Below are 26609 nucleotides of genomic sequence, written 5' to 3'. Positions count from 1 at the left end.
GTGGCCTGGTAAGCCAGCTCCCCCATCAAGGGGAGGTGATCAAAGAGCAGGCCAATCAGTTCATGTCAAAAGCAGTCCCTGTTCCCATTACTATGTAAACCACTTGGACACTAAACTGCTATGGGCTACATCTGTGCAAGGGTTCTAGGTTATCTCCATGCATGGTACTTGGGTGGAGTATGAGTCTCTCGGAAGACCCCTGTGTTAAAATTTCTGGTTCTGTTGCTCTCCTTGTGGAGTTCCTGTCCTCTTCAGATCTTATTATTTCCCGCTTCTTACTCATATAGACATGTAATATAGGATAAACCTACTAAAATCTGTACATCTAAAGAAACTAATCAAGAGAAAGGACCCTGATGAAAATGCTCAATCCCCATCCTGAAAAGCAAAGAGGAAGAAGAAAGAAAAGAAAGAAGAAGAAGAAAACAGGAAACAACCTAGGAACCTGCCACAGAGGACCTCTGAAAGGCTCTACCCTTCAGATTATCAAAGCAGATGCTGAGACTTATGGAAAAATATTGGGCAGTGTGCATAGAATCTTATGTAAAATGTTTTTTATAGAGAAAAATAAATGCAAGGATAAAAAGTTAGAAAAAGAAAAAAAGTTAAAACAAGGAAAAAGGAAAACAAAAAGGAATCGAGAGTGGTTGTAAATTTCTTCCTCTATAAGTGTAAAATGGCACTTTGATTATTTTTAAAGAAGAATAAAACTAACATCAACTTCCCTTTTTCCAATCAACAAAATAGCAAACCAAGTCATTTTCATTGAGTGTTTGTATTTTTTAGCCACATACACAAAAAAAGTTTTAGTTCAAAACTATAATAACCTGGGTAGTGAAGACCTGATGGTCTGATGAATCAAACACAAAAGGACTGAAAGAGACCACGCGGGATCTATAAACTGTCAGATATGTGTATAATGTTAAAACATTTTGCTTAGGTGGAACACTAAGCGAAATGAGAACTAAAGTTGAAGTGAGAACTAAAGTCGTAAAATTAGATATTTGCCTGTAGGTCTCACTCTGTGTACATAACATGTTGACCATGGATGAAGCATTGGTGTTGATTTGCCCTTGCCACAAAGGAAAAAAATCAATTTACATATGTTAAGCACGTTTGTTTACATAATTTACATAAGTTAAACATATTTCAACATGTTATTTAAGATAATATTCTTAATCATTTAGACCACAACGATTTGAATTTACCAATTTTACTAGTAGTTGTAGATATTTTCCCTAGACTTCTGATTATTCTGTTGGTTCTGATACTGATTAGTACCATCATTTCCTGTTAGCCAGATCCCATGTCCCCCATTGCCATTTAACAGAGTGGATGACCATTTGTAAACAAAATGGTGATACATTATGATAGCCAAAGGCCAAAGCTTTACCTGGAAAGAGATTCATCATTTCTTAATGCAACACAGCTTGATGCTAGCAATATCATCAAGCATTCTGAAAGCTCCTTGCCAGAGATTGATGACCTAAACAATCACAGAGACCTAATAATAGCAACAACAACTGCAGGATAATATTTTACACAGCAGAATACTACAATTTTTTCCTGTTGTAGAGAACCATCCCAAGGTTTTAGGTGTGTTAAGCCAGCACTCTATGCTGAGCTACAAGGCTAGGATACTGTTCTTGTCCTTGTTTATATAGTGAATGGAGTTATAGCAACAGTTTGACAACACAAAATGTAAAAGAAAGATACAGTTCCACATTGCCAATCACCTGAGTCTTAGAGACTTCTTTGTTGGATTAAAAATAATTAACTTTCAAAGCTCCAATATATTTCATACTACCGACATTGATAGGGGCTTCAACACAGTATTGTTTTGGATATGTGACACATTGAAAGCACAAAATGGAGGCCTAATTGAAAATAACAGGATGTCAGTCAATTTGCTTTAATGTCAAATATAGCATATATATATATATATATATATATATATATATATATATACACACACACACATACACACATATACACCATGGCACATTCTGCATGCCACTTGTGATGTATCTTTTATATACCACTGTCAGAGAGAATGATTTTTGTGCTTTTCTTCTCTTGGTTTTTCCAGAAAGCACTTTAATCTCTGCTTATATTTCGTACTTACTTACATTTCTGTTACTGTGACAAAATGCCTGGCAGAAACAATTTAAAAGAGAAAGGAGTTATTTTGGCTCATGCTATAAGAGGGATTTGATATCGTTATGAGGAAGCGAGGTGGTTTACACATATTTTCAACTTTACAGGATCAAACATCCTCTTGAAGACAAACTTCTACACACATGTGTGAGTTTTGTTTCCAGACTAAGTTAAATGAGAAGGGAAGACTTACACTAAAATAGGAGTGGCACCATACCAGGGCTTGAGTCTCTAAACAGAAGAAAAAGGAGCAAGTGAGTCAAGTGTGAGCATTGATCTCTTTTGCTTCCAGAAACCAGATGCAAAATGCCTTGGCTGCTTCATGCCCCTGATGCTATGCCTTTACCACCAAGAAAGACTGTAGCATTTAACTGTTAGCCTAAATAAGCCCTTCTTTCATAAGTTCTTTGGTCAAGTGTGTTGTCTCTGTAACAATAAAAGCACCTAATACAGAAATGCATGGAAGAATGGAAGTAGGCAAGGGTGGTTCAACATACAGAAATCCATCAGTGCAATCCACCACATAAACAAAATGAAGGAGAAAAACCACATGATCATCTCCATAGGTGCCAAAAAAGCATTTGACAAAATCCAACACCCTTTCATGTTTAAAGTCTTGGAGAGATCAGGGATACAAGGCACATACCTAAACATAATAAAGGCAATATACAGCAAGCCTATAGCCAACATCAAACTCAAAAGAGAGAAACTTAAATTGATCCCTCTGAAATCAGGGCTGCCCACTGATTTCTGCCCACTCTCTCCATATCTCTTCAACATAGTACTTGAAATCCTAGCTAAAACAATAAGACAACTAAGGGAGATCAAGGGGATACAAATTGGAAAGGAAGAGGTCAAAGTGTCACTATTCGCAGATGATATGATAGTATACATGAGCGACCCCAAAAATTCAACCAGAGAACTCCTTCAGCAGCTAAACACCTTCAGCAAAGTGGCAGGATACAAAATCAACTCAAAAAAATCAGAAGTCCTCCTGTATACCAAAGACAAAAAGGCCGAGAAAAAAATCAGGGAAACAACACCCTTCACAATAGCCAATAATAACATAAAGTACCTTGCAGTTACTCTAACCAAGTGAAAGACCTGTTTGAGAAAAACTTCAAGTCTCTGAAGAAAGAAATTGAAGAAGATATCAGAAGATGGAAAGATCTCCCGTGCTCATGGATTGGTAGGATTAACATTGTGAAAATTGCCATCCTGCCAAAAGCAATCTACAGATTCAATGCAGTTCCCATCAAAATACCAACTCAATTCTTTACAGACCTTGAAAGAAATATTCTCAGCTTCATAAGGAGAAACAAAAAACCCAGAATCTCCAAAATGATCCTGTACAACAACAGATCATCTGGAGGGATGGATCTCCATCCCTGATCTCAGGCTGTACTACAGAGCAAGAGTAATAAAAACTGCATGGTATTGGCAGAAAGGAGGATCAAAAGAACCCAATAGAAGACCCAGAAATAAACCCACACACCTTTGAATACTTGATTTTTGACAAAGAAGCCAAAACCATTCAATGGAAAAGACAGCATCTTCAACAAATTGTGCTGGTCCAACTGGATGTCTACATGTAGAAAAATGAAAATAGATCCATATTTATCACACAAAAGTAAAGTCCAAGTGGATCAAAGACCTCAACATAAAACCAGATACTCTAAATCGGTTAGAAGAAAAACTGGGGAAGAGATTAGAACTCATTGGCACAGGAGACAACTTCCTGAACAAAACAGCAACAGCACAGGCTCTAAGATCAATAGTCAATAAATGGGACCTCATGAAAATGAAAAGCTTCTGTAAAGCAAAAGACACTGCCATCAGAGCAAAACGACAGTCTACAGACTGGGAAACGATCTTCACCAACCCTATATCTGACAGAGGGTTGATATATATATATATATATATATACATATATATATATATATATATCCAGCATATATAAAGAACTAAAGAAGTTAAAAAGCAATAAATCAAGTAATCCAATTAAAAAATGGGGTACAGAGCTTAACAGAGAATTCTCTATAGAGGAATATTGAATGGCAGAGAAACACTTAAAGAGATGCTCAACATCATTAGCCATCAGGGAGATGCAAATCAAAATGACCCTAAGATTTCACCTTACACCCATCAGAATGGCTAAGATGAATAACTCAAGTGACAACACATGCTGGAGAGGTTGTGGAGAAAGGGGAACCCTCCTCCATTGCTGGTACAACCACTTTGGAAATCAATCTGGCACTTTCTCAGACAATTAGGAACAGTGCTTCATCAAGATCCAGCTATACCACTCCTAGGCATATACCCAAAATTTGCTCAAGTACACAACAAGGACATTTGCTCAACCATGTTTGAAGCAGCTTTATTTGTAATAGCCAGAACCTGGAAAAAACACAGATGTTCATCAACAGAGGAATGGATACAGAAATTGTGGTATTTTTACACAATGGAATACTACTCAGCAATCAAGAACTAGGAAATCATGAAATTTGCAGGCAAATGGTGGGATCTAGAAAATATCATTCTGAGTGAGATATTCCAGAAGGAGAAAGATACACATGGTATATACTCATTTATATAGACCTATAAGCTATGATAAACATAATGAAATCTATACACCTAAAGAAGATAAAAAAGAAAGAGGACCCTTGGTAAGATGATCAATCCTCACTTAGAAAGACAAATGGGAGGTGAATTGGATGTAGGAGAAAACAAGTAACAGGACAGGAGCTTACCACTGAGGGCCCCTGAAAGACTGTATCTAGCAGTGTATCAAAGCAGATACTAAGACTCATAAGCAAACCTTTAGCAGAGTGCAGGGAATCATATGAAAGAAGGGGGAGTTAGTATGACCTGGAGAGGACAGGAGCTCCACAAGGACCAAATATATCTGAGCACAGGGGTCTTTTATGAGATTTGCACTCCACCAAGAACCATGTATGGATAATACCTAGAACCTCTGCTCGGATGTAGCCCATGGTAGCTCAGTAACCAACTAGTTTCGCATAGTAAGGGGAACAGGGACTATTTCTGACAGGAACTGGATGGCAGGCATTTTGACCTCCCCACCCCCCTGCTAGGCCACAGAGGAGGACTTTGCAGGCAGTCCTGAAGATACCTGATAAAAGAGGGTCAGATGAAAGGGGAGGAGGTCCTCCCCAATCAGTGGACTTGGAAAGGAGCAGGGAGGAGATGAGGGAGGGAGGGTTTAGGAGGGAATGAGGGAGTGGGATACAGCCGGGATACAGAGTTAATAAAATGTAACTAATAATTAAAAAAATACACACACGCGCACACACACACACACACACACAAAAAAAAAAGAATGGAAGTAGGACAGTCCATCATGTCTAGAACATGTGATATGGGTGCATCAGGAAGCTTCATCATGTGACGGTAGACAGGAAACAGAGAGGGCAGTAGCCAAGGGCAGGCATAACCTTCAAGGGCCCATTGCTAGTGAACTACTTTCCACTTTCCATGCCTTCAAGCTTCCCAAACAATAGCCCATGGGGGACATTCAAAACTGTAATAATCTATTATCAATTTGATAGTTTCATAAAAGCATGTGCTTTTCTGGAGGTTACTTCTATTTGGATTTAAAAGAATTGTAATGTATCCAATTTCAATAACTTCAGTGAAGTGTTAAAAATACTGCTTATTATGAACCCAACATTAAAAGGTAAGCATACAGCTCTTGGAATTTCTGAAGGCATCGTGGTAGGTTCACGCTCATTTCCCCACTTACAATAATTTCTCTTCTTTACAGAAGTTCCTGCAAGCACATAGAATCCAAGAACACAACTAAATAAAATATGAACTTGCAAGTGACTTGCTTATTTGAATTTCATACGGGGCATTATTAACAAAGGCAGGCCATTGAAAGGGTTATTTCTTTACTAGTGAATTAACGATGGGAGGACAACTAATGTAAACTATTCTGCAGACAAGCCAATAATGAAAACATAGCTAAAGCTGTAAAGCTTGCCAACTCCTGATGAGACTCAGGAGAAATTCCTTAACAGATGTTTCCCCGAGCAAATATATACTTTTCCTACTTTGATTACGATGGCCCTGAGAATTCGGGATTTGATTCAACACTCAGCTACAGTTCAGCAGCCTCATAAAAATATGATTCCTACAAAGAGTATATTCTACATTTACATTTCTCTTTCTTAAAAAAAAAAAACAATATCTAGCATATTTATCATTCTCCATCCCATATGGTGAAGCAACGGTCCAACTGCACTGTTTATAAAACTATAATTAAAGCCGTGTCAGCATTTTATCATGAACCAAAGGAGGCCGAGACTTTCCTGCCTTCAAGTCAGAAGTTTCCTTCAGTTGAGTACCCACTGACTGCAGCAATGTGTTCTGACCACCATTGGCCTCCTGCTAGGAATTTCTGATTTCTGGCTCCCGGCTGAATGATTTGAGCACAAACAGCTTATAACACACACTTGCACATGCACACACGCACAAACACACGTACACACCCATGTTCACATGCATTCATGAGGACACACACATCCTTCTTTTTAAAGACTGTGTATGAGATTGTTTCCGACACAGATTAACCTTTCAGGTTTAAGTGTAATCGGTGAAACATTCTGACTGGACAGAGGCTGTTTCACAATAACGAAAGCAAAGGATAAAGAGAGGCAAAGATCACAATTACTTTGTTCCACTGGCACCTGTGGCTGTTCCAGTTACCTACTTCTGTGTATCGAAGTCCTGACACTTTCAGTTATTTCTTTCTAAAATTTTCTTTTTATCCCTTTTCTTTAGGTGAGGGAGATAAAACTAAATATATAGTCTTAGTTGTGTGACCTGGACAGTAGAATTTAATTGCACCTTAGCCTCAGGTCCTCTGAGGTTGAATGGGAATAATACCTGCTTCCTCTAACATGAGGTTGCATTAGAATACCGTGTAATGCACAATGACCATCCCCCAACAATGGTCCACATTGTCATTCTTACTCAACATGGCCTTATTCTAGTTAATACCACAGAAATATAGCTGTCTGACTGGGAGTGCCGACACTTAACTTTCTACCCAAAGCTTTAAAAATCCTAAACCACTTTTCTTTTTTTTTTCTAAAACAAGCTGAAAATTAACCACAATCAATTACTGCCGTAAAATTAAAAATGTATCCTCTAAGCTCTATGAAGGGGAAAGACCAGGTCTCTTTTATCAAAGCTGAGCCTGGCATAGAGGCATGTGCCTCATAAAACATTAGTCTTCGGAGCCATTAGCTACTTCCAATATGCAAAAATAACTCATCTTTGGGGCTACGAATTCAAATGCTCCTGTGGTTTCTAAGTGAAAAAGACAACCTTCTGAAACTATAAGAGTTAATCATTGATCACAATATGAGTAATATTAACTTACCCTTCAACAATAGGCTTTACTGTAAGACCCTCAAACATGCTCCCTGCCTATCAGCAGTTGTACTTATTAAGTGGCCCAAGAACAGCGAAGAGCAGGGAACCAGAACTCTCAGAGAAGAAAGATTGAGCAACCTTCTTTACATCCTCTTTCCTGAGAATTCTACCATACCTACTACAGCAATCTGCTGTTGCCAAAGCAAAACTGTCCCTGCTCCTACCTCACAGCCACAGAGCTCTCATTACGCCAGGCATCTCTTACCTACCTCCTTATAGAACAATAATTGCATGTTTATAGTTGAAAGAATAGTTACCAAAATGACGTTTTCCACGTATATTTTCATTTTGCATATTCTAGCTTATCTTATTACATGTATACAATCTGTATAATTTATTGAGACACACACCCCCGTGATAATTTTGGCTACGCCTCAAATTTACCAGCGATAAACTGACCAGTAGAACATCCATTCATCTTCACAATGTCTTTTCATGCTCATGCTCAAACCAGACAGGTGGCAGATTGGCTTTTTGAAACCGGTATTAGTGGATGGTTACCATGGAATCTACATATTTAGGTGTGTGTCCTGGATACTCAAATCTGAGAATTTTCCTGTTATGGAGAGCTGAATAACACTGGTTTTCTCCTGCTTCTTTCTCTAGTTTCTTGTAATATTCTCAGTGGTCAAAAGCTACTAGGGTCACTATATACATCCAAATTATGTCTTGTTTCTCCCTTGCAAGCCTTTTCTTGCCCCACCTGCTCATCCCGGGATATGTGGCTCCTGGCGTTGCTCTCTAAGCTTGTGAGCCTGCTATTTCTTCTATCGCCCTCCTGGGAGCGCTGCTGGACCGCGAGCCGGCTCTCGCTGTTTGGCGCTGCCTTTCTGACAGCTTCCAGCTGGCCCGAAAAGGGAAAAATTCTTTGTTAGAGCAAGGATGCATGCTCTTTAACTGGAGCTACAGGCCACCGATTTTTTAACTTCTGATTCCAAAAGACAACTTGTGTATATCAATAAGTACGAACGACGACCACCCATCCTAAAAAGAGCCAAATTCTTTTCCTAGGTGATAGGTTTTCAAGGAACTAGGATCCAAGAATCTGCTATTTTTAATAAAATCATATAAGTGTCTTTTCCTTTCTGATTTCATTAAAATGATGACAATTACTTTTTGCCTCTTGGTTTATAATATTTAAAATATGGTTGAAATAGTAAACTTGAATCATATGACAGATTTTACTTATAAACCCACTTGTGTTTTTGCTATATTCACACTACTTAGAGTAAATATAGCTTAAAAACTTAAGTGTGTTAATATTATTTAATAATTACACAGTAGGTAGTTTTGGAAACTACTAAATATAACTCATAGTGGCTTTGTAAATAACACTTTTAGGACCCTAATAGTGTCTCAGGCACACATCCTTCAATTTATTTTCATGTAAAAATGTAAAGTTTTCATAAACTTGATTTTTATATTTTATATTCATAATATTTTTCAAAAACATGTATTTAATGTATGTGGGGTCTGCTTTCATACTCTCTTCCATGTGTTGTTCTGATATTAATGAGCTAGCTAAAGTAGTGAAGAAAACACCCAGTGATAGAAACGTTTATTTTCTTCAGAAATTTTCTGTTTAGTGTCATGATCCTTAACATGAAGTAAAAACCTCAAACAGGAGTTCATTACACATAAATAGGATCATATCACACCTCTGCTAAAAACCTTTTTTAATTTTAATTTTTATTTATTCATTTTACATCCTGGTCATAGCTACCTCCCCGTTTCTTTTCCCTATCCCCTCTCCCCTACTCCTCAGAGAAATGGAGCCCACCCACACCAGAGCATATCAAGCTGCATCAGGACCAAGTACATTCTTTTCTCCTGTGGCCAGGGGAAAGTGATTGAAAAGCAGGCAACAGAGTCCATGTCAGAGTCAGCCCCTATTCTCCTTACCAGGGAACCTATATGAGGACCAAGCTGCCCATTAGTTACATCTGTAGAGGTGGCCTAGGACTAGTTCATGCATGGTCCTTGGTCGGCACTTCAGTCTCCAAAGGCCCCCTTGGTCCCTGGGTAGGTGGCTCTGTTGGTCTTCTTGTGGAGCTTCTGTCCCCTCTAGGTCTTTCTATCCTTCCCCGAACTCTTCCACAAGGCTTCCTGCATAGCACCCAATAATTGGGGGTGGATCTCTGCATCTGTTTCTATCATTCCTGGGTGGAGCAACTCAGAGGACAGCTACTCTAGGCTCCCATCTGTAATCACAGCAGAGCATCATTAATCGTGTCAGGGGTTGGCTATCTCCTATGGGGTGACGCTCAGGTTGGGCCAGTCATTGGTTGGACATTCGATCTCTTCTCTATTTTTGTCCTGCACATCTTGTAGGCATGGTAAATTGTGGTCCTTACACCCATCAGAATGGTTAAGATTAAAAATACAAGTGACAGTACATGCTGATGAAGATGTGAAGAAAGGGATATACTCCAGCATTGTTGGTGGGAATAAAAACTTGTACAAACACTCTGGAAATCAATCTGGTGCTATCTCAGATAACTGGGAATCAAGACCCAGCTATACCACCCCTGAGCATATCCAAAAGATGTTCTACCATACAACAAGACACTTGCTTAGCTATGTTCATAGTAGCTTTATTCCTAATAGCCTGAATCTGGACAGAAACCAAAGAATGGATAAAGAAACTGTACTACATTTACACAATGGAATACTACTCAGCTATTAAAAACAAGAAAATGATGAAATGTACAGGCAAATGGTTGGGACTAGAAAAGAACACCCCAAGTGAGGTAACCCAGACCCAGAAAGACATATATGGTATGTACTCACTTATAAGTGAATTTAAGCCATATAATATAGAATAATCATATTGCAACTCAGATACCCAAAGAAGTTAAGTAACAAGGAGGACCAAGGGAGAATGCTTAACTACCACTCAGAAGTAGAAATAGAATAGACAGTGGAAGTAATTGATCAGAGGGAACAGGGTAAGAGAGGGGGCTAGGAGAAACCTGGGAAGAGCAGGGGGTGGGAGGGGAGGGGAGGTTGGAAGGCTGAAGGCTTTCGGGGAGAATAGGAACCTCGGGCAGGGACTTCACTGTGACAAGCTGGAGACCGATGACAGGGTAGGCTCCTGGGAGGATATGATGGTGACTCTAGCTGAGACTCTGAGTAACAGGGGTCATGAAGAGGCCACCCTATAACTAGACTAGACACAAAAACTCTGCTAAAATCTTACGGTGACGGTGACATCGCACTGAAATAAGCATATAGTACCCATTTTTTATAGTGTACATAGTTAACACACTGTGCCCCTCCCTTTCTAGCCTCTGCTTCCAGTGTCTGACATTCCTTTGTTTGGGCTTAATGGTAACATTAGATCTCCATGTAATCCTGGCTCTTTATGTGCCGGCCCTTCTTGGCCCTTGCCTACAATTCCTGGTTTCTAAAAATGACTTTTCTCCACTGATCTGCTTTAAGATATCAGTTTCGAGGTCATCTTCTTAGAGTCCTAGCTAACACGGGCACTCATAACTTCTGTGTTGCTTCCATGACACTTGAAATACTGGCAGGTTTTGACAGGCACTTATGTGAATAAGTGCTCCTCATTTCGACTGTAGTTGTGCTATGGACCATGGTTTACTGGCTAAAACTGGCTTTTAATCAATGGCTACTTGTCCATATGAACTTTGGCAATTGCTAGCTTTATGCTCTTTCTCATCTATGAAATGTGGCAACCGTTCAACAGCCATACATGTATATCACATATGTATCCATTTTTTTATATTATATATAGTGTAGCTTTGGGAAAGTTACTCTTGTAGCTGTGAAAGATTGAAAGATATCTGTCACAAATATTTTTACAGGAAATACATATATATTACATTATATGCCATATATGAATGATTTAAAGTAATTAGTATGTGGGAGCTTGTATGGTATTTTGTTAAAGTATTCAGCCACATATTAGTGTATCAGTCAATGTCAGGTTACATATATGACTATGGTTGCATAAAGTTACCACAGAGATTAAAAATACCTACTGCTTTCTGACCAAACAGCCACTGTAGCATCACAGAGCAGGAGATTACTGTTATGATGTGATGATTTTGGGCGTCACAAGTCCACTGAAGAGCTAATCCTGTATGAGGTCATACCACTCTGTAGAGGATACAATATTTGATAAGAGAAAATAATTAAAATTTAAATACCTGCAATGCTGCTCTTTCTTGAAATTGTAGAATATATTCCCTGTAAAATGTTTGCTCTAAGGTATGACATTATGTCATGTTATTAGAAAAGTCATACGTCCCATGTTCAACCTCTTTTGCTCTCTAATTTGAGAAGATATGTCCCCATGTTGCCCAAGTTGGGACAAAGTGTTCTTGGGAATACCAACAGATACTATCATGTGTAATATCATGCTTGGTGTACCACGTCTCATTCTATTTTTGAAATAATTTAGTGTGTGTGTATGTATGTATAAGATTTCTTGGAACTAGAGTTACAGAATTTTGTGAGCTGCCCACCATGAATGTGGGCAGCCAAGTTTGCATTCATAGCAAAAACAGTATGCTCTCTTGACTACTGACCCATCTCCCCAGGCCCTACCATGCCTCTTGCTTGCATCAAGAGGTTATAGAGAATAAATAGCTATGTGGATTTATGTAAATACACTCTATGATGTTGACATACACCAAAAAAAAAGTCATCTAGGACATATTTATCATACTGTCTATCCCAAAACTAATATAGAAGTGTATAAAAAAAAAGGATTCATTATCTGAATGCATGAATGAAAATCTTTTCCATGTCCTCATAGAAAACAAGATATTGATGAAGGAATGCTTTTACTCCACTCAGACTTGTATCTGAGCTTTCTTGAGCATTCCTTAATAAGAATGATGATGAGTAAAAAGAGGGATGGGTAATTTAATTAATGGAACTTTGAAATCATTTTCCATTCTACTTTGCCATTCCAATATCCTATACTTCCAGATTTAGGAAAAGAAAAAAAAAAAGGCTAGTATATTTCCTATGATGGTAAAAGGAAGGTATTTCATTCCCTTAATTGTTAGGATTTTTTTCCCTTCATCCACTATCTTCCAGACAGTGTTCTAATGATCAGGGATATGATGGAACAAAGCAAGTAAGTATCTTTGTACTTGCATTCAAAAATAGTGGGAATCGATAGGGGGCACATTTGGCTTATTTCCAGTTCTAGAGACACATGTAGTTGGGTATCGGGAAAACCCCCTCTGTAAAAATCTCAGACTATTTTCTAAAGATTACTAAGGGATTCTGGACCTTCAGAGGTGACCGGTTACATACAAGTATAGTCGGGTAGAAGCTACCTAAATTGGTGACGCATTCCCAGTGAAGCTTGCTGTTGTAATGTGTGTCACTCAAAATACTCACTTTCTGAACTAATGTGCGTGCACAAAGGACAATGGCTATAAAAGCTTTTTTTTTTGTTACTGTCATTACAGTGGCTTTTGTTCTTTCCTGTTTCATTTTTATGTTAATTCAATACCCTAACATTAAAATAGTTGTTTAAATAGCAAAGCAGCATTTTCCTACTGAGTGTACTTGCTCAAGTTACTAAACCTTTTTCTGTTTTTGTTTCCATACCTGCAAAATGGGGATAATAACAGCCCTTTGCTCAGAAAATCATTGAGAACTAAGTAAATCAATACCTGCAAATTGTTGGCTATGGAATTTGGCACACAGCAAGTACTTAATAAAGGCTAATTGTGTTCCTTAAGTTTATTATATGTGTCCTGATTACACCAAGAAAGACTTTATTCCAGAAATTGATTTCTATCAGATGTACTTGGGAAATTAACACATTAAAAATGCTGAAAAAGCCAATGAAGCTCATGCTGGGAACTCCAACAATTAAGCCTTAGGTCAACAGACTGGCTTAAACCACCCTTTTTAAAGAAAAGTGACTAGGAGAGAAGGAGCAATCCATGTGACAGAGGAATGCCGAGACCACTGCAGTGACTTTATAATCCTGTTCCAACACAGACATCTGTGACATTACGATAGCATTTCCCCACTATGTGGGAAGTGATGACACACACTGTGTCTAAGGAGGCCTCTCATGGCACCAATGAGACCTCTTCCATTTTCTCCAAAAGTTTATCAAAATAAAAATGAAAAATATAGATAGAATTTTCATAGTGAAGGTCATTAGTTCCTAAGCTGGCACTACGTCCAAATGTCATTTACAACAATTATTCTCTTGTCTCCTTCCAAAGACATTTAAAACTTTTTGTAACGCAATTCTTATTCTAGGGTGTTTCATCTCTTACCCGTGCTTGGGAAATATTTTTCAGCAACAGTTAATAAGGTTAATGTAGATGCTTTGAAAGATTTTTTAAATCATTTTCCTTAAAAATAATGTCTTTTTTTTCTTTTCATTGAATTCTTTTTCTGTTAATGAGATGGATATCTTTAGAAGAGGCAACCAAGTATAACAGAACAAAGAGGAGCTTGGCTTCTGTTGTCTATACCTTTGGATAAGACATCATTGAAGATGAAGCTTTCTCCCAGACTTGTGTGGGGTCCATACTTCTCAGGTTGTTGTGTACACTAAACCTTCAGTTGACTCTCAATTTGATTGACCTTGGAATGCAGGTTGAGCAAGACAGTTGACAGCATTACCCATGATCCAGGAATGAACCCATTTTAAGATGAATGCCCTTAAACTTCAAAGCAAATTAACATACAGTGATTGTTTCTACTTGTTTATTGTTAATTTCTCCTTAGAACAGAACCTATGTTTTAAAATGTATGAAATTAGAAATCTTGTTAATTAGTACTCAAAATGCTATATCACATTAACATGTACGATCTACTGTTTGGTCCAATTTCAAAGAAAGTAAAATTCTCTTGGCTCCGTTGAATAGGATACTCTATAGAATACTGTTAAGATCAGGTTGTTCAGAATGTCCCTCATTCATTTACTTTCCTTTCTGCTTCTGTCCTTCTTTCTGTGTCTGTCTCTGTCTCTCTGTCTCCAACCCTTTCTCTCTCTCTCTCTCTCTCTCTCTCTCTCTCTCTCAATCCCTACACTGAGGATTAATCCAAGATCTTATACAAGTTAAGCAAATACTTTATCATTTCACTACTACCCCCCACACCCTTGGTTGCCTGAAATCCAAATATATAATGAGTAATATGTAATTACTGACTGACTTTAATATAACAAGATTTCATTAGAAAGAAAATTGCATCATCATCATTAAATATAACATTGAATGTCAAAAACCACTTTAGCCATGAACTAGATACTATGTCTTTCCTGGATCAGGGGCTGTCTGTGGTATGAACTCAGTGCCAGGCTATTGAAACACCTCCCTCTTTGGGGAGCAGCCTTGCCAGGCCACAGAAGAAGACAATGCAGTCAGTCCTGATGAGACCTGATAAGCTAGGGTCAGACAGAAGAGGAGGAGGTTCCCCCCCCATCAGTGAACTAGGGGAGGGGCATAGGGGAAGAAGAGCAATGGAGGGTGGGATTGGGAGGAGATGAGGAAAGGGGCTACAGCCAGGATACAAAGTGAATAAATTGTAATCAATAATAATAATGAATAAAAAGTAACATATATTAATAAAACGAGAATATATGTCATAAATAATTCTGGGGGAATCAGCAACATGTATTTAAGTTGTCTGAGATATAATTTCTAAACACACACTGTGAAAATTGAGTCAAATATTTACTGCTTACAGCTATCATTAAAAACACATTATTGGGTTGGAGTATGCCTGAGTCTGTATGTATGGCACTTCTTACTGTTGAACCATGTGAAACATTGTCAAGTGTCTTGCTCAACCTGCAGTCTGATGTCAATCAAATTGATATTCAAGGAGATTGTTGACAGCATTTGCCTATCAGGCTTGGAATGCTGAATGCAAATGAGGTTCCTCAGCTTAATTGCGCTTGAGTGAGATTTAGAAGGTAAATGCGTTGTGGTTTTTCTAATGACCACATAGAAATTTGTTGATTAATTGCTTCGTTTATGAGCTGTTATCTTCACTGCTTCCTTAATTTTCATAAGGAATTGCCACCAACAGTGGTGGAATTACTCTGTTATCCTGGATCCAAGTCCAGTACTTATTTTATAGGAATAATTCCCCTACTGAAAGGTTTTTGATTAAAGAAGTCATACCCAGTGGCTCAACTAGTCGTTGTCCCTTAATATAAAGCTAAAATTTCTATTTAATCTTCTTCTTTAAAAATATTTACACTAAACTTTATTTTTACATTGAGTTTTGACTGGTATTAAGACTAGCAGTAGTTGCAGAAAATATCTTCACAGATGGGAAATGGAGAGTGATTGTAAAACCCATTTTTTGAAACAAGGATGATCCCAATGCCATTAAAAAATGGAAAACACGCAGCCCATAGCACACAGTTACTCATATTATCACCTTCAGTCACTTGAAATAAACTGCCTGTCGAAGAGAAGATTTTGACAGATGAAATGACTCCTGTGATAGACCATTATGGAGGGAATGAAGAATACAGAACTCTAGCTATTTCTCATTATACGTGAGCGTTTAAAAAGAAAGAACGGCAGAGGAGGAGGAGGGGAGAAAGGACTGGCTCTGAGTTTTAAATTCGCAGCTCAAGGCGTAAGTAGAAGATTACAGAACATCTATTACAATTTCTTGCAGCCTCAAAACTGACACAGCCAGAAATCAGATACAGAGTCAGTTCCTAGATTTGTTAAATGACAACATAAATTGAATGCAAACCTTGCCATGCCTCATATGTCAAAGCTGGAACATGTTGCAGGAAAAAGTGGAAACCTGACTGAAAACATTTTGGTGGAATTCTCGTGAATCTGAGGGTTCCACAAGCCTCAAGCCCAGAGAAAACAGTCCTCCCTATAAAACAAGCCCTAATTTATTTGGGACCCTGCGACGCCACCTCCCAAAGAAAAGACAGAACTACTATTATATCTCATGGGTCCTACACCTGTGACAAAGGCCCAGTTTGCTCTAATGGAAGAATCTAAGCCTAGCATGGGTTACATTTCATATCAAATAAATTCACAAGTTGGCTAAATTAGATATTAACAGAAGGTTGGAATTTTGTGCAACAATAGGTTCTAATATAGCAGAACAGGGAGAAATAAATGTATGCATCAGGCCAAATATATCAATGTCCAACAGAAATTATAAACTCAAGGTGCTATATAACTCATGTCTGCCATTAAGCTATGGAATGTTGGCTGCGTGAACTGACTGGAATCTGTGCTCCTGCAAAAAATGAAGATGAGACTCCTAACATTATTTAAAGGAAAACATAAAAAGAAATTTGAATTTCAGAGAGACAGAAATAAAGTGGGTTTAATTGATGTCCCCTTTATCCTCAGTCTAAAAGTAGGACTCTTAAAGAGGGTCAGAATGGAATAGATGCAGATCAAAGTCCGTCTGCTAATATTTGTGGGTTCTTTTGTCCCAGAACAATGACTTGGAGCACAGACACATAGATCAGTATAGACTTAAAGGTAGTTTATTATGAGAGGGAAAAAAAAAGGTATTCCTGATGGGGTGTCAGAAGACAGATGCTCAAAAGCCCCTCACTATCTGAGTTTTGAGCTTTATGCATCATTTACATAACAGCCTTTTCCAAAAGACTTCTGCTTGTTCTTATTTCTTACAGGAAGATCTGATAAAGAAAGGTTTCCAGTCTTTCTACCAGCTGGCTTCTTTCATGTCAACAGGGATGCCTCCTCTGTCTTGCCACAAGAGGGTTCTCTACCATTGGCAATTTAGAAGTAAACTGAGAAACAAAATAAAGGCAAGAGGGGTAGGGAGATTGCTCAGAAAGTAGGAGAATACACAGCTCTTTCAGATGACCAGAGTTGAATTCCAAGCACCCACACATATATGGAGAAGATAATCAAATAAAACAATAAATAAGAAAATTAACAAACAGTGTTGTGGGACCACTTGTTTTAAAATGTCAAGGGATGATTGGAGAAAGTGGAGAGTCTTCAGGACTTGGAAGAAATCCATCATAATGCAACCATTGTAATAAAGGTCAGCATGGAGAGGAACCTTCATCTGATGATGAAATTCAGATGTTAAGTCTGAGAAGGAGCACAGGAGCAAGCCTTAAACTGTCTCTCTACACATTGCTTATTAACCTCAATGTTTAAAAAACATGTAGTTAATCCATTTCCAGTGAGGAGCTTGGATTCATGTTTGCACTCACACTGTCCAGGGTACTGTCATCAGTGAGGACTTCAGAAGCCAGGAGACAGGCCCAGCCTTGGTGCACTGAAACTTGGGATATGGCCTCATCAAGGTGAACAGCATCTCTTGGTCATGATTGAGCCATGAAAGCCTCAGTGCAAGGTACTGCAGCCCATTCTGCTTCTGGGCAAACACTGATTTGCTGAAGGAGACAAACAAGTCAATGTGAAGGGTGGCAGTCTTAGAGCCCAGATGTATGGTATGCGACAGTCCACTCCCAAAACATCGGTGGCTTATTAGCAGAAATATGTGTATGAAGCCTCAAAGGAGAATATCAAAGATATCCTCTCCAAGTATGATTGAACTCTATTGGATTCAATCCTATGAATCCAATAAGTTTGGAATTCCTGGTGTCCATGCTCACTTCCAGATATCCTACCAATACACTCATCTAAGGATCAGATGCTTTTTTAATAAGAAGCATAAGATTTTAATACAAGGGAAAATAACTAATTAATACAGAACTTATATACCATTGACTGGTTATTGAAAACAAATGCAGGGACTGGGGAGATGTCACAGTAGGTAAGTATCTGACACAAACATAAGCAATAATACCATTATGTCTTTAGTATAAATTTTTAGACATTTATCAGTTCTTTGAGAATTTTGTGTAGTATGTTTTTATCATATAGATTTATTCCACCAAATCCTCCCAGGTTCAGCCTCCACTGCCTTACCCACCAAACTTTATGTCCTCACTTTTTTTGGCCATCTAATCCAATGTTTGCCGCTCATGCATTCTTGGATGAGTAGTCTATCACTGGAGTGTAGGGAACTTCCCAGGACTTACACTCTTATAGAGAACTGAATCATCTCCCTGCAGCTAACAGCTGTCATTAGCTCCTTAGCTAGGGGTGGCACTTTATGCCATCTTGTCTCTCCATGCTGAGGTTTGAACTCTCTTGAGCTGGCATGAGTCTTGTACATGCTGCCACAATCAATCCTGTTATGTTTATTGTACCTTGACCCTAGCCTATCAGGTCTCATCAGACCTGGTTGCATGGTCTTCCTCTGAGACTGGCAAGGCTGCAATCCCCTTTCCCCTGGTGGAGTTGATCAGAGAGCCTGACATTGGGTTCATGCCAGAGAAAGTCCCTGCTTGCCTTACTAGGGAACCCACTTGGAGACTGAGTCTATGGCTACATCTGAGCTGGGGTTTTAAGTCCTCTCCATGCATTGTCCTTGGTTGAGATATCATTCTCACAGGGCTTCCAGGGCTCAGTTTTTATGGCTCTGTTGGTCTCCTTTTGGAGCTCCTGTCCCCTCCAGGTCTTTCTATCTCACCCTTCTTTCATAAGATTTCCTGTACCCAAAGTTTGGCTATGAATCTCAGTCTCTGCTTCAATACCTCAGTCAGTAAAGTCTTTCAGAGGCCATCTGTGATAAGCTCCTGTCTTGTTCCCTGACTTCTCCTGCTTCTGATGTCTATTGTGTTTGTCCTTCTGAATGAGAATTGAGCATTTTCCCTAGGGTCATTCTTGTTGTTTAACTTCTTTAAGAGTATAGATTTTAGTATGTTTATGTTATATTACATGGCTAATATCCACCTATGTGTGAGTATATGCCATGTGCTTATTCTATTTCTTAAATGATGGGGATTATAATTGATATAAGTATTAATATAATAACATACAAAATAAATGAACAAAAATTGTGACAACTAAGACTTGCTGAAGGACAATCAAGCTCAATAAAGGACAACGCTGTGTTAAATGATGAAACACAATATTTACCACAGATTATATAACACAGTGAGTTCATGTTAAATTTACAGGGGATGCTAAATGAATAGTTACGGACACAATAATTTCTTAGGAAATAATTATTTAATGGCACAAGGCCAGGAGGTCAGCCCTGTGAGCTAAAATGAAAAAATATATGAATATTAAGGAAAAAAATTCTGAATAAAGGCATTGCGATGTTATATTTTATTTTCATTTCTGTGTTATAAGTTTTAATTATTTATAATTTAAAAATTAAAAATATCTGTGTTTATAAAATGTTCATATGGTACCTTGCAAGGTGCTGCTTTTACACCAGGTAGGAAGCTGAAATTTTCCACTTCTATATAGTCTTAGGAGTCTAGTGAGGATGAAGGATCCCAGAGTGGGAGAGTCTAAATGACAGTACTTTACCATAAAAACAAGGTGTTGATCATCACAAAGACTAGCACTAACTCAGGGATAATGAGAAAGATGTGTCCCATGGAGATCCTTACAAATTGCTAACTGATGGTGATGTCTTTTGTTAGGCTAAGGAGTAAGGCCCTACTTGATCTGAATGAAAAACGATCTTTGTGCTATGAAGACAGATCTGCATAGTACAGGGAAGGACAAGTTAGCTAATGTAGCTCTTAATCATAAACCACATCTAGAAGAGTGAGAAACTCTCACCTAATGAGTAAAACAATTCTCCTGAAGCGAGGACCCTATAAAACTGACCATTATTTCTTACCTGTCTTCAGAGCAGATAGAACTGTATACCATATGGCAGAAATAGAAACCCCTGACTTTTAGGGAATTGCTGAGGCTCATTCAATCCATAGAGCTTTAAGGAATCACAAAGAGTGTAAGTCAGAAGGTTCTTGGAGTAAACTCATATTTAGATGAATTTGGAGTAAACTCATATTTAGATCAATCTCAATAACAAATAAAGAGTAAAATTTAAGTCTAATAAACATAATTGAGAAAATTGTTAGACATGGTCAAGTAGATTAGGTGACATGTTATTCACTCCTACTCACTATAGAACTATTTGAAACACAGCATAAACCCTATGTCACTGTGTCTATTATATGAGAATCCCTTCACTCACATCTTGGTTTGGAGCTGTTCAGTTGTATAAAATTCTGAAACTAAACTGGGCATTTTATGTCCTGCTTGGCCATTTGAACTTTTATTTATGAGCCAATGAATAGACAAATGTCCAAGCCATGGCACTTCAACCACGTGAGTGGGTCCTTCAGTGGGAAAAAAAAAAGAAGGAACTTGAAGTCTTGAGACTAAAGCCACCAAGAAGCACTATTTACTTCAGAAGGTTTAAAATTCTGTAATTTTCAGACTAGAGCCATGAATCATGTCAAAGATATAAAGGGATTACTGATAATGAAAGATTTTCTTCAATCTGACAGCTATGCAGAAAAATTTTCTTAACAATGATTGCATTTAATTGCATAAAGAGTGGTAAAGTCTCTTTCATTTTATCTCCATAATGAAGCTTTGATTCTGAGGCTAATCCTGGGCCTTCTCACCAAGGCCATCATGTGAGTCACAGTGAATTCAATTCCAAGTCGTAGCTCTCCTTAGAGGATAAAACAAGAATAACTTTCCACATACATTATAGAGATGAAAAACGTTACCTTGGGGCATGATTTCTTTAATGTACTCTAAGGAATATATTGGTAGATTAATAGCAGCACAAAAAGAAAAACAAATTAGCCTCTGAGTAGTTTCTAGAGTTAACTGCAACACCATTCAATAAAATTAAAGAATATAAAAGAAACTCCTCATTAAAAACATATTACTTTGTTAATTTTTTTTTTGTATACATACTTACTTGAGACTTATCCATGGCTTCTGACAGCTTACAAGATCACTGGTTTTATGAAAATAATTAGGGAGCCCGCTCTGCTTTGTAAACCAGAGCCTTGAGGTTAATTAAAATGGAATGTAGGCTATGCATACTTGGACCACCGAGAAAGCTTGACAGTCAGGTGTTCTGATTCCTGCCATCTGTGGAGAATACAGGTGAAGAAAGATAGCCCCTCTATTTCAATAGCCTTTGTAGTTGTACACACACTGATTTTGGTCTCAGCATTCATATGTCTTCCAAATGATTTCTATGAGTTCTTAGTCTGTGATAAGTAATTTTTTTTTACAGTTTTGAAAGAGAACATGGTGCAAAAAGCTTTTGAAATAGGCACACTGACTTTGGTGAAGACATCAGATGTCCAGCGGGATAACTGGCTTCACAAGCTCACAGGTTTCCATGAGACGTTAGATGGAAGCCAGGATAACTGGCTAGATTTGACACATTCTATTTTGAAAATTACCTATTCTCCAATGTCATTTAGAAAAATAATAACAAAACCAAAGAAAAATCTAATATCCTACCCCTGGGATGGATTTAGGATCTGCAAAACAGAGTATAGAGCCAGAATCTGCCATTTGAAAGGAAAGTGACCTGGGTTTGCCTTCTGACTTTCAAAGCCCCTGTTTTCAACTATAAAATGGATATTAAAAAACAATAACTATTGATAAGATGGTGTTTGTATGAGAACAAAACTTTTTAAAAATGAATGATCTTCATACTGATAAGCACTGGGTATATTCTGTAATTTCACGAATTACACCTCTTTATTCAGATAAAGATATCTTCTATTATTTTTTTAAGATGAAGTCAGTTTGGTAAGAAACAAAGAGTTGTGTTTTCACAAATGTGGGACTTACAAAGTCTCTACTAAGTAGTCAAAAGTTTACAATAATGCCCAAAGGAAGAATAATGAAAAAATTCCACAGACACGCTAACCAATGATTGAAAATAATGTAAATCAGAGACTTGGTGAGTGGATGAAGGCTGTCCAAAGTGCTTTCTGTGCCATACAAAACTGATAGGCAGGACAAGCACACACCTCAGAGAAGTCTAGTCTCAACAGTAGTCATTTGAAGGCTTCAGAAAACATCCAACCAAACTAAATGAATGTTCTCCTGTAGCAGACTTTTAATATCTAGCATATCCAAACTAAGCCAACATCAGCATAAGATAGATTACTTTCAAATTAAGGGTCCTAGTAAGTTTCCCATAGGAAAGAAGGGAAATGCAGTTTGTCAGACTAGGAACTTAAAGAAGCAGGTAAAACAATATCACAATAACTTTGCACCTCTTTCCATTCTGAAACATGCACCAAGAAAAGAAAGTGGCATTTCCTAGTGAAATTCAAGACCATAAACTTTAGAGTTCAGACAAGAAATATCATTACTGAAAAGCCAAAGAAAGAATCTCCCTTAATTCCGAATGTATCATGTTCTGAACAACATCTAGTTAAATGCATGAAATCCACATTTATACAGAACATGTATACAAACACATAAACATATACACATCTCAGATGAGAAAATTATTTTTTCATTGTTGAAACTGCCCTGTTCTCCTTCCTTATACAAATTAAAACTCAATTGGCTGTTTCCAAGATTATGCACTGTCATGTCACATTAATCCCCATCTGGATGACACTATAATTTCACTCACGATTTCAGAATTCCTTTCTCCAAACAAAATCTCAGAAGCTTAATTGAGCTCATTGTTAGGGCAGACTTAAAATAAGGAATCAATCATTTTGGATGTTTTGGCAGCAAATGTCAGAATACAAAATTAACAGTGGCTTAAGCAGAAAAGGTATGCTGTATTACTGCATAAAAGCAGTCCAGAGGCACAGCATTGTCCTGGAGCCACACTGATTGTGCCACAGTGACCAATGTCTTGGGTCAGCAACATGCTGACCTTTTCCTTCAAACATGCTCATGTGATGACTGCAAAGATACGGAATACATCCTCACATAAAAGTTCCAATCAGGCAGCCATGGGAACAAAGGTCCAAAGTTCTCTTTGTATTTTAAGGAATAATATGTATCTTTGGAGTCTTTATTTCTGCTTTTGTTTCATCTTCCAGGAGTGAGTCATGTGCTTATTCCAGATCAGTCCCTAACGAAGAAGCAAGCAAGCACATGACAGAACTGGCAGTAACCAGTCCGTCCCCTCAGCAGGTGACACATTGTCAACCAAACATAACAGAGTTTCTATTGATAGGAGAGAAAGAGTAGACAGGTAGGCAGGTCACAGCATCTCCCTGCCTAGATAAATTCACTTCTCAAATGGGGTTGACATCAGATTAAAGAATTAGTATTTAAAAATAAAAGTAGATTTGAAAAAAAAAACTTTTCAATTAAAAGCCATACTATAAATATATAAATGTTTTATAACTGTAAGTAGGAGCTACATTATAAGTATTTAGCCATCTTATTAATATATTAAACATCTTAGTAACCTTGTCATGTATTTTTCTGTTAATAGTACAACCATTTAAATGTGTAATTATTTTTTTTTTCAATTGCAGAGCATACAAAATCCAAGTTAGAACTAATCCTTGTGTGAGTGGAAAGAGGGTTTCAGTGTCTTCCATTCAGTTAGTGCACAAGTGCATGACAGAAAAGGCTACTCAGAAAAACTCAGTCTAGGCAGGTGTCCCTCAAAGGCAAACTTAATATGCTGCTGCCTTCATTTTTACATAGTGAATATTCTAACATGTTTTATTTTCTGAAGCTTTAGTATATAAATTAATGATGGTGTTGATGATCAACAAGATCTGCGATTGTCTAGGAGAGCAACCTCAAAGTACAACTCTAGATTATTTTGATTACGTTAACTGAGGTGGGGGCACTCACCAGTTCCTGAGCTTGCATCTAAGACTCCACAAAAGTACACACTTTGCAGGGTACCAGCATTCATCTCTTTCTGCTTTCTGATTGTGGAGACCAGATCTCTCAAGTTGCTGCTGCTTTGATTTTCCTGGCATGATACACTGTGTCTTAGAACAATGAGCCAAAATAAATCCTTTCTCTCTTGCTTTTTTTCAAGGTATTGCATCTAAACAAATTATATAAAATAAGGTGAATTTGTTAACTAAGTTAGTATAAAAAAACTACAGTTTCTCAAATATCATGCATACTTAAATAATGTATGTCCTACCTGAGTAAGTATCGGGGATATGAAAGGTCTTAGTTGGGGATACTGTTGCTGTGATGAAACAGCATGACCCAAGCAACCTGGGGTGGAAAGTGTTTATTCAGCTTACATTTCCACACCACTGTTCTTTATCAAAGGGAGTCAGGACCAGAACTCAAATAGGGCAGGAACCAAGAGGAAAAGGCTGATGCAGAGCCCATGGAGGAAAGCTCCTTACTGGCTTGCTCCTTATGGCTTGCTCAGCCTGCTTTATTTCTATTTAACTCAGGACCACCAGCCAAGGATTGTCTCCACTCGCAATGGGCTTAGCACTCCCCTGTGAATCCCTAATTAAGAAAATGTTCTATAGTCTTGTTTGCTTACAACCTGATTATTCGAGGCATATTCTTAATAAAGGCTCCCTCCTCTCAGATAGCTTGTATAAAGTTGACATAAAAGTAGCCAACATGGCAATCAAAACAATGTACGGGAGCTACACACCTCTTGTCAGTATCATCCACCAAGAAAATCAAAGCAAGCTGAAAATGCTATTAAATGGCCAGGCATGGTGGCACACACCTATAATCTCAGCACTCAGGAAGCAGAGGCAGGTAGTTCCTTGTGAGTCTGAGGCCAGCCTGTTCTGCATAGTGAGTCTCAGGCTAGCCAGGGCTCCACAGAGAGACCTTGTCTCAAAAAGATATTATAAAATGAACTTAATATATCTGAAGTACTGAGCATCAAAACCTACGAACATAGTAGACTACGGAGTACAAATACTCTCCTTACACTGTGGCTGACAAGTGCTTTTCTGTGGCTTGTCTCTGTTCACCATCCTAGAATATCTGAATGCAATGTGCGAAAGCTAGTCCAGGAAACATTCCAGACGCAAAATTCTAAGCACTCTGAGTACATATTGCCTTCATATCATCATGAAGTAGAAAATTTTCCTATATAGTCACTGTTAAGCTAGGAAACATCTGTACAAGTATCCTAAGATGCTGGAGTAATTGCTAGTCTGAGTAATAAATTCTTAAATTCTTGTGAAGATACTTCATCAAAAGCCAAGCTAACTGAAAATCTCCGTAAAAGTCAGGTGCAGTAGTGTGATGTAGTTGTAGCTTCAGCTACTCAGGAGACTGAGGCAGGTGGATTGCTTAAAACTGAGAATACAAGGCCAGCCTAGGCAACCTATCAAGATTACCCATTTCAAAGAAACAGATATATGTTTCAACAAAGCCACCTAACAGCATGAGCTTGTGAAGCATAGTTGACCATTTTCAAAGCAGTAACCGCCAAAGACATGCATATGCTAAATAATAGAATTCAAGGCTACCTCTTATAAGTAGATTAAATCTCATTCTTAATACCAGAGACTGTCACTTTGTTGATGGTATTTTAGGGTTTTCAAAGAAAATTTTAAAAATTAATATGGAAAATAGATATTCTTCATGAAAAACAAACAATGCATCAGTCTGACTGGGGTCTGTGCTTAATTTTTTGAACCTGACTCATCAAGTCTCTACCAATTTTAACCACTCCCTTCTTGTTCACTAGAGATGTCTTCACTCTCTTGCCCAGGGCAGTCAGAGGTCTCATCACTTGCTTGTTCTTTTCTGTTTTCATGCCCACTGAAAAAGCACACCAAGAAACCTTCTAAACAAAACCGCTAAAACATAATCGCCAAGGCATTTCCACAAAAGAATAAAACTGTCCCTTAGAAAACTGAAATCACATTTGGGAACTGTGTGTTTCTGCCTTTAAATGCAGTCAACAAAATTGTTCCTTCTCTTAGAAATGGTTTGTTTGTGATAAGTGAGCCTTCATTCTGAGACAAAGGTCTCAGAGAGTTTCTATCACCAATGTTTTCTGTCCTTGGACTTTAGAAATTCGTTTACAGCCAACACATTTGCCCAGCAGCACAGAAATGTGCTAACCTCATGGAACTTCTAAACAACTTTAGGAAACAGTTTCCCACCGCACTCCTTGGGGAGTTCCAGGAATTGTTTATGGGGGTACTAATTAATACTCTG

Source organism: Meriones unguiculatus, chromosome 4, assembly GCF_030254825.1.
Source record: "Meriones unguiculatus strain TT.TT164.6M chromosome 4, Bangor_MerUng_6.1, whole genome shotgun sequence".
Classification (NCBI taxonomy): domain Eukaryota; kingdom Metazoa; phylum Chordata; class Mammalia; order Rodentia; family Muridae; genus Meriones; species Meriones unguiculatus.
This window is presented reverse-complemented; position numbering follows the sequence as displayed.